The 8,568-nt window shown below is 38.7% G+C and overlaps 1 pseudogene; it reads left to right on the top strand.

Annotated features, from left to right (window-relative positions):
* Nucleotides 1-505: 505 nt before the first annotated feature.
* Nucleotides 506-605, top strand: LOC115067258 (annotated as a pseudogene).
* Nucleotides 606-8,568: the final 7,963 nt, after the last annotated feature.

Genomic DNA, 8,568 nt, shown 5'->3' with positions numbered 1-8,568 from the left:
GTTCCTGCTTCCAGGTTCCTGCCCTGAGTTCCTACCTTGGGCTCCCTGATGAACTGCAACCTAGGAGTTGTAAGCTAAATAAACCTTTTCCTCCCCAAGTTGGTAGTGGTCAGAGTGTTTTGTCGCAGCAATGAAGAACAAACCAGAACACCTGCCCAAGACCTGCACAAGATCAAATCACCCAAAATTCTAACATAGATGGAGTAGAAGAACTCTAGGCTCCAGCCCATAATGAGGAGCTTCTGACAGTTGATAATTTCTGGGGAAGATGAATCATTTTTGGAGGATGTGCCACTGATAGCTTTCCCATGCTGCAGTGGATGACCCCACAAACAGACACACGTGGGCAGCACTAACTGAACTTACTGGATTATTAGAAATGAAAAAAAAAAAAAGGCATGAAATTGGTAGTAAGGTGGCTGGAGGGAGTAAATGGGGAAATTTTTTATCTCATCATTGTGTATGTGTTTGAAATTCTCAGAAAGAAACATATAATTTCTTATCCTCCCTTTGGCAGCGTATATACTAAAATTAGAATGATAGAGAGAAGATTACCATGTGCAAGGATGACACACACGAAAATTTGTAAAGCATTCCAAATTTTTAAACCCAGAAAGCCTGGACCAAAGTATTCCCAGTCTTAAATGACCATGGATGCCAACCCCAAGTACTTTATCCAGCAAAACTATCTACCATAGTCGAAGGGGAATGGAAAATTTTCCATGGTATTAATTCTTTCAATTCATGTCTACCAATCCACCCATACAGAAAAAATACTAAAAACAATACAAAGGACCGAAGATAGGAATGAATACACCCAAGCAGTTACAAAAAGAAAGCAAAGAAAGATATAATAATGTAAACACAAAATACAGCCACAAAGAAGTTAAAATGACATTATCCAATAGATATATTTCAATAATAACACTAAATAACAATAGCTGCAACTCCCCCTGTAAAATGACACAAGTGATGGAATGGATCAAGAAAGAAAATGCTTCTTTTTGTTGTTTCTAAGAAACTCCTCTCATCTTCAAGGATAGACACTACTTTAGTGTGAAAGAATGAAAAAAAATTATCCAAGGAAATGACTCTAAGAAGCAATCAGGTATTACAATTTTAATATCTGACAAAGTACACATCAAATTAAAACTAGTCAGAAGAGATAAAGATGGTCACTTCATTCTAATCAAAGAAACAATTGTCCAAGAAGATATTACAATCATTAAAATATATGCAGAAGATTTTGGTGCACTAAATTTTATAAAAATTACTTCAGGACTACAAAGGCATATTAACCCCAACTCAGAAATTGTAGGTGATTTCAACACCATATTATCTTCAATAGACAGGTCAAGTGGACAAAGAATAAACAAAGAGACACCTGAATTAAATGACGTTGTTCATGAAATGGACTTACAGGCATCTACATAATATTCCAGCCAAGCACCAAAAAATTCACTTTCTACTCAGCAGCCCATGCAAGTTTTTTTAATATTGACCAAAACAAATCTCAAAAAATATAAAAATTTGAAATAAATCTGTGAATTCTATCAGATCACAGTGCAATAAGGCTTATAATAAACAGCAAAGAAGTTCTAGTAACTCAATGAATTCATGGGGATTAAACAACACTCTCCTGAATGATGAATGGATCAAAGAAGAAACTAAGAAAGAAATAAAATATTCCTGGTACTAAATGAAAACAATAATACAACATGAAAAAATCCTCTGGGACACTTTAAAAGCAGTTCTAAGAGGGAAGTTTATAGCTCTTAGCGCTTATGTTAAAAAATCAGAAAAAGCACATGTAAGTGACTTAACAGTACAACTCCAGACTCTGGAAAGGCAAGAACATACCAAACCCAAACCTAGTAGGTGAGAATAAATAATGAAAATCAGAGCATAAAATAATGAAATAGGAAGAAAGAAAACAATGCCAAAACAATCAATGAATCTAAGGGCTGGTTATTTGAAACGTTAGACAGACTCTTAGCCTAGTTAATCAAAAGAAAGAAAGAGAAAGTCCAAATTAACAAAATCAGATTCAAGAAAAGAAATATCACAACAGAAAAAAAAAACAACAAAAAGGAATTAACAAACAAACAACAACAACACAAAAAACAGAATATTATAAGGGAATACTTTAACAATCTACACTCCATTAAATTCAAAATATAAAAGAAGTGGATGAATTTCTAAAACCATGGGCACCCCCAAATATAAACCAAAAAGAGATCAACAACTTAAACAGATGCATAACAAATAAGGAAGTTGAGACCGCAATACTAAACTTCCCAACGAAAAAAATTCCAGGCCCAGATGGAGTCACATCAGAATTCTACTAGACATTCAAAGAAAATCTAAAACCAATATTGCTCAAATTATTCAAAAAGATAGAAACAGAGGGAGAACTGGCAAACTCCTTCTCTGAAGCCAGAATCACTCTAATAACAAAATCAGGTAAAGGCACAAGAAAAAAGAAAACTATAGACCCATATCCTTAGAACATAGATGCAAAGATAATCAACAAACTATTGCAAACTGTATACAGACACACATCAAAAGATCAACCACTCCAATAAAGTCTGCTTCATTCCAGAGATACAGGGATAGTTCAATACACACAAGACAGCAAATGTGATAAAACATATATTTGGACTTAAAGACAAAAAATCACATAGTCATCTCAATAGAGACAGAAAAGGCCTTTGACAAAATCTAATATGCATTCATGTTAAAAGTCCTAGAAGGAATTGTTCTGCAGGGAACATACCTGAACATAATTAAAGCTACATGCAATAAACCCACAGCCAACATAATTCTAAATGGTGAAAAAGTAGAAGCATTCCCACTAAAATCAAGAAACAGTACTGTCCACTATCTCCACTACTTTTCAATATAATACTTATAACTCTTGTAAGAGCAATGAAATAAAAGAAGGAAATTAAAGGAGTACAAATTGCAAAAGGAAAGGTTATCACTATTCCCAGATAATATGAAGTTATACATAAGAGAGCCCAAAAATTCAACAGGAAAAATGTTAGACATTGTTAATATTTTCAGTAAAGTGGCCAGTTACAAAATCAACTTACAAATATGAGAAACCTTTCTATATACCAATAACACACCCACAGAAAAATCATCCAAGGCAGGCCTCATATTCACAAGAACCTCAAAAAATATAAAATAATTATGAATAACCTAAGCAAAGACATTAAAGATCTCCACAATTAAAATTTTAAATCTTAAAAGAAAGAGATAGAGGAAGACACTATGAGATGAAAAGGCCTACCATGTTCATGGATTGGTAGAATTAATATGGTGACAATGACCATCTTATAAAAAGCAATCTATAGAGTCAATGAAATGCCAATCAAAATACCCACAATATTCTTCACAGATTAAAAAAATCATCTTAAAATTCATATGGAATCACAAAAGACCCCATATAGCCAAAGCAAACTTCAACAAAAAGAACAAAACTGGGTGGATCACCATACCAGATTTCAGATTATATGACCGTGCTATAGACATAAAAAAGCATGGTACTGGCAGAAAACTAGACAAGTAGATGAATGGAACACAACAAAAGACTCAAACTTGTGTACGTACAATCTCAGTCACCTGATAGCTGACAAAGTTTCCAAGAACACACAATGGAGAAAAGACAGCATGTCCAAAAGGTGGTGCTGGCAAAACTAGATCTCAACCTATAGAAGAATGAGATTGGACCTATATCTTTCACCCTGAACAAAAAGGAAATCCAAATAGTGAAAGACCTCAATATAAAACCTGAAACTAGCTCTGGCTGAGGGACTCAGAACTCAGCATACTGCCTGAAAGTGCTTGGATCCCGCCTCCACGTAGTGTAGATGTTATCCTACTGAAATGGGCCAACAGCCCATGGAAAACTGATGATGCAGAGACACGAAAGTTCAGTGCTTTGCCACAATGGGAGGAATATCATCCCACACTACCACCCCCACCAAGGTTCAGGGACTTTTGTGGAAAAAGTTGGTGGAAAGAATGTAAGAGCCGGAGAAAGGGGTGGAGTGTTGACTGGTAGTGTCCTCTGACCACTGTTCAGGCAAGCCTGCTATAGTCACACCTCCTTTCCACATCCACCAAGGAGTTAAGGGGGGAATCAGTTACCCCTCACACCCAGTCAGTCGACCTTAGCTGCATGTTGGGGAGGGGCCAAGGATATTTAAGCTGAGAATGCCAGAAGGCACCTCTCACCATTTTCTGTAGCTTTCGGGAAGTCACAGGATCTGTATTTGATTGCGGACTTTACAGAACAGCTGTAAATGGTGGTGGTGGGGGGTGTCCACTCCCTATGCTTTGTTAAAAAAAAAAGACAGGATAGGTGTTTGGATAGATAGATGAGAGGGATCTGACTAGACCTCAAGTGGACTGACTTTCACTGGGGAATGTCTGGGGACAGTGACTTGACAAAGTGGGCCTTAACACCCAAGGCAGATGGGCTCTAAATGGGGGGGGAGCTATGGGAGGGTGCTGGTGGGGACAGGGCTATAAAGATGATTCACATTATTTGAGATATTCTGTATGAAGTGCAATAAAATATAATAAAACAAATTTAACAATAAACCTGAAACTGTGAAACTGCTAGAAGAAACATGGTGGCACCCTCTAAGATTCAGGTGCAGACATCAAATGTTCAAGCATTAAGGTAAACAATCAATAAGTGGGACCTCATTAAGCTAAAAAGCTTCTGTACAGCAAAAGAAACAACTAATGAAGTGAAGAGGAAACCCATTGAGTGGGAGAAAATCATTATCAGCTACACATCTGACAGAGGATTGTACAGAATATAAAAAAAAACTCAAAAAACAAAGAAATAAGAACACAAATGACCCAATAAAAAGATGGGCTATAGACCTCAACAGAGAGTTCTCAAAAGAAGAAACAAAAATGGCTAAGAAGCACCTTAAAAATTGCTCAACATCCTTAGTAATTAGAGAGAAATGCAGACAAAAACCACTTTAAGATTCCACCTCACCACAGTCCGACTGGCTAAGATCAAGAGAACAAAAGACACCAAATGCTGGAGAGGATGTGGAGAAAGGGGACTGCCCATTCACTGATGGTAGGAATGCAAACTCATGCAACCACTATGGAATGCAGTGTGAAGATTTCATAAAACCTAAAAATGAATCTACCGTATAATCCTGTTATAGCATTCATTGACATATACACAAAGAACTCATTGTACTGTAGAGCTACATATACGTGCATGTTTGTCGCTACTCTCTTCACAATAGCTAAGAAATGGAAAGGACTTAAGTGTTCCTCAGTGAACTAATGAATAATGAAGATGTGGTACACTTACACAAGGGAGTTCTGCTCAGCAGTAAGAAAACATGAAATTATGAATTTTTCACGTAAATGGATTGAGCTAGAGATTGCTACACTAAGTGAAGTAGCACAAACTCAGAAAAGGAAGTGACATACGTTGTACTTCATTTGCCAATCATAGCACCAATCCATTATATGTGAATATATATTCTGATGTCACACCAGGAGCCAAGAGAAAGGAAAGCAAACACAAAGATCAAGGAAAAGAAAGAACTGGAAACAGGGCAACAGTAGGGAACAGACGTTACCAGGAGTTGGGGAAAGTGGGAGTTCAGCTAGAAAGGGAGGAAGAAGGAACATTCAGGGGGCCACAGTGGGGGAGGAGGGAACTCAGGAGAAGAGTGATGGCAGGAGGTGGGTTTTATTGGGGGGAGGATGGGGATAACAGGGAGTGCTTGGATGGGGAGGGAGGACTGAGGGAGGATGTGGGGGGAGAGTGGAGACAAATGGTCTTGGGAGCCTAGAGAAGCCAGAGTGAAATGTCTTGCCTCTGTAACCCCCTGAGAAATGCACATAGTGTCTGAACATTAGTGCATATGTATACCTGTGTGCTATATGGCAAGGAACACAGTGCCAGACAGGAAAGACCTCCCTTCAGTGATGGTCTGAGTAGTTCAGGAGATCCCAAAGTAAAATAAGCTATTGCCAGACCCTACTGCTGAAGACAGGGCATACTTCAAACACAGGACTTGGAGCAATGGAACAGGGACTGACCTACAAGCCTTATACCTGAAGTTTACCTCGCATAGTTCTAGAGGATACTATGCCAGCTGCTAAGGAAGAAAATCAATCAGTGGTCCAACACAGCCCTCACACCTAATAACCATAATGACTGGCATAGCAAACTACCTCTTTTGGTGAAGCAGGTGCACTGTTATCTGGGGATTAATCAACAGCTATCCAACTGAATTTAAAGCCCTCTCAGTGGGAGTTAACTCATGGGTGACCTGTAAACAGAATCAAATACACATGCATAGATTTCAGAGAAAAGCCTATTTCTGTCATAACTCTAGACAACCTAAATTTCTTGCCATATGCTAAATATGGGTCCTTATATTTACAGACAAGTATACAGTACACCGCTCATCAAAGAAGCTTCTTTTTGCATCAAATGGAGGTTACTGCAGAATCTCACAACTGGTTAGATAGAGAGAATGCATGTATGAAAGATGTATCTATGGCTGACATATCTACAGCTGAACCTCTACACCTAAGGCTTATGGAACATGTTGGAACAGGGGGTAGAGAGAAAACTAGTCCATTCCTCAACTCTCACCACTGGAGCTTCCTTATATAACAGAGTGGACTGCAATCATAAGGCCATAACTAGCCAAATTTTAAAGGAAAATAGACTGCAGAGTGAGCACCCCTGGATAGGACCCCTCTATTAAACCTTACCCATTCATGACTCAGAGACCATTGCAGAAGAGGGGGCGGAATGTTTGTAAGCTCCAGGGCTGGTTCATGAACACAGGGAAGCAGAGGCTTTCACTGGAAGCTTGCACATGTGAACTTGTGGCAATGGTGGCACTGAGCACAATACCTATGTCAACTCAATCAGACAAGGGCCCACAATGGAGCAAGGGAAATGGGTGTCAGGCCAGCACTAGCCTGGGAATTACTGGAGACTGATTACTACTGATGAGGGATACTATGCTTTACATATGATCTCACAAAATGCTGACTGGGCTCCACTGAATGAATTTTCACCAAAGGACATCTGGGTAAAAAGGCTTGACTGAATAAGAGTTGACACATATAACAGAAAACATAATGTCTGCTGGGTGTGGGGATGGATGGAGGAAGTGGTGTAGAGTTAAGGCCTATTGTATGAAATGTAAAAAATTTCAATGAAATTCTTTTAAAACGTAGTTTGTGCATTTGTTAGTAACATGCCATTTTAAAGTAGGTTGTCCTGTTTTTTCATATGTTATGGTTTGAATATAAAATGTCCCCGCTACCATCCCATGTGTTTAAGCTTTAGCCAATAGTGTTCATGGGGAAGTTGTGGAAACTTGTGGACAAAGAGCTTAGTTAGAAAGTGTTTTCTGGGAGTTGTTCTTGAGATTTAAAACCCGTCTCCATTTCTGGGCCCCTTTGCTTCCTGACTGGTCACATGCTGTTACTATCTGAGCACTGCTTCTACTGCTCAACCCTTTCCTCCTGTGAGGGACAGTGTTCCCTTAAATGATGAACAAAAAATAAGTTTTCTTCTCTTGGGTTTTCTTTCTGTCATAGATACAAGAATATTAACTAATATGATAAGCAATCATTGTGGTATTCTCTTATAATATTTTTTATTTCTACAAGATCAGAAGTAATACCTTGTATTGAATTTTAGATTTAGTCATTGGCAGTTAGATTTTTTTACCTGTCTTTATTTTTCTATCAGCTTTCAAAGATAATTTTGTTGGCTATAGGATACTGGCCTGATGGTGTTAGTGCAAGAGCCTAAATCCCATCACTAGCCCCACTAAACGTTATTAAATTAATCAGGAGCTGACTTAATTAAAGATGAGGTGCTGGGGGTTCGAACCAGCAACCCCTGGCGAGGTGAGGATTGGGGATGAGTAACCATGGCATTCGCCAGCCCATGCTGCCCCCATTACCCGGGGACACTCAGATGCAATGGGGAGTCTAGTCAAGCAGGGGCTCATTTATTGCAGGTGTTACAAAGCTTATAAAGGCATCTGGAACTCCCCACTCCCCCCTGAGAGTGTATCTTAAGGATGGTCACGTGCTGGTCATGCACTCCTCAGCTGTGAGGAAGTATTCTTCAGACTTTCAAAGCAGCCAGGCCACGCCCCCAGTAACTTCCTTTCGGACCTATGCAAGGTGGAGCTTTTAGGTCCCCACAATGAGGTATTATATCAGATGTGGTTTAGTTGCTTGAGCATATTAGCAAACACATCTCCTGGTGTCTGGTATGTAAATGCTGATTGTAAAACTGTTTTTATCTATAGACCAGTCTGTAAGTTCCATAAGGAGCAATTTACTTTCAGTAAGCAGGGTAAGCAACATCTTTTCTGCCCTTCTTCAAGGATGTATTATTCTCCTATATTATAACACAATTCGCAGGACCCTTGTGTATATCTTCTATAAGCTATCACACTGTCTTATTACATTGATACCATGATTATAACTGCATCAAATAAGCAACAGATAGCAATCATTCTTGACTTGTTGATA

This window comes from Nannospalax galili, unplaced genomic scaffold (assembly GCF_000622305.1).
Source record: "Nannospalax galili isolate Female #2095 unplaced genomic scaffold, S.galili_v1.0 scaffold745, whole genome shotgun sequence".
Classification (NCBI taxonomy): domain Eukaryota; kingdom Metazoa; phylum Chordata; class Mammalia; order Rodentia; family Spalacidae; genus Nannospalax; species Nannospalax galili.
The sequence above is the reverse complement of the archived record's forward strand: the minus strand, read 5'-3'. Positions and strand labels throughout refer to the sequence as shown.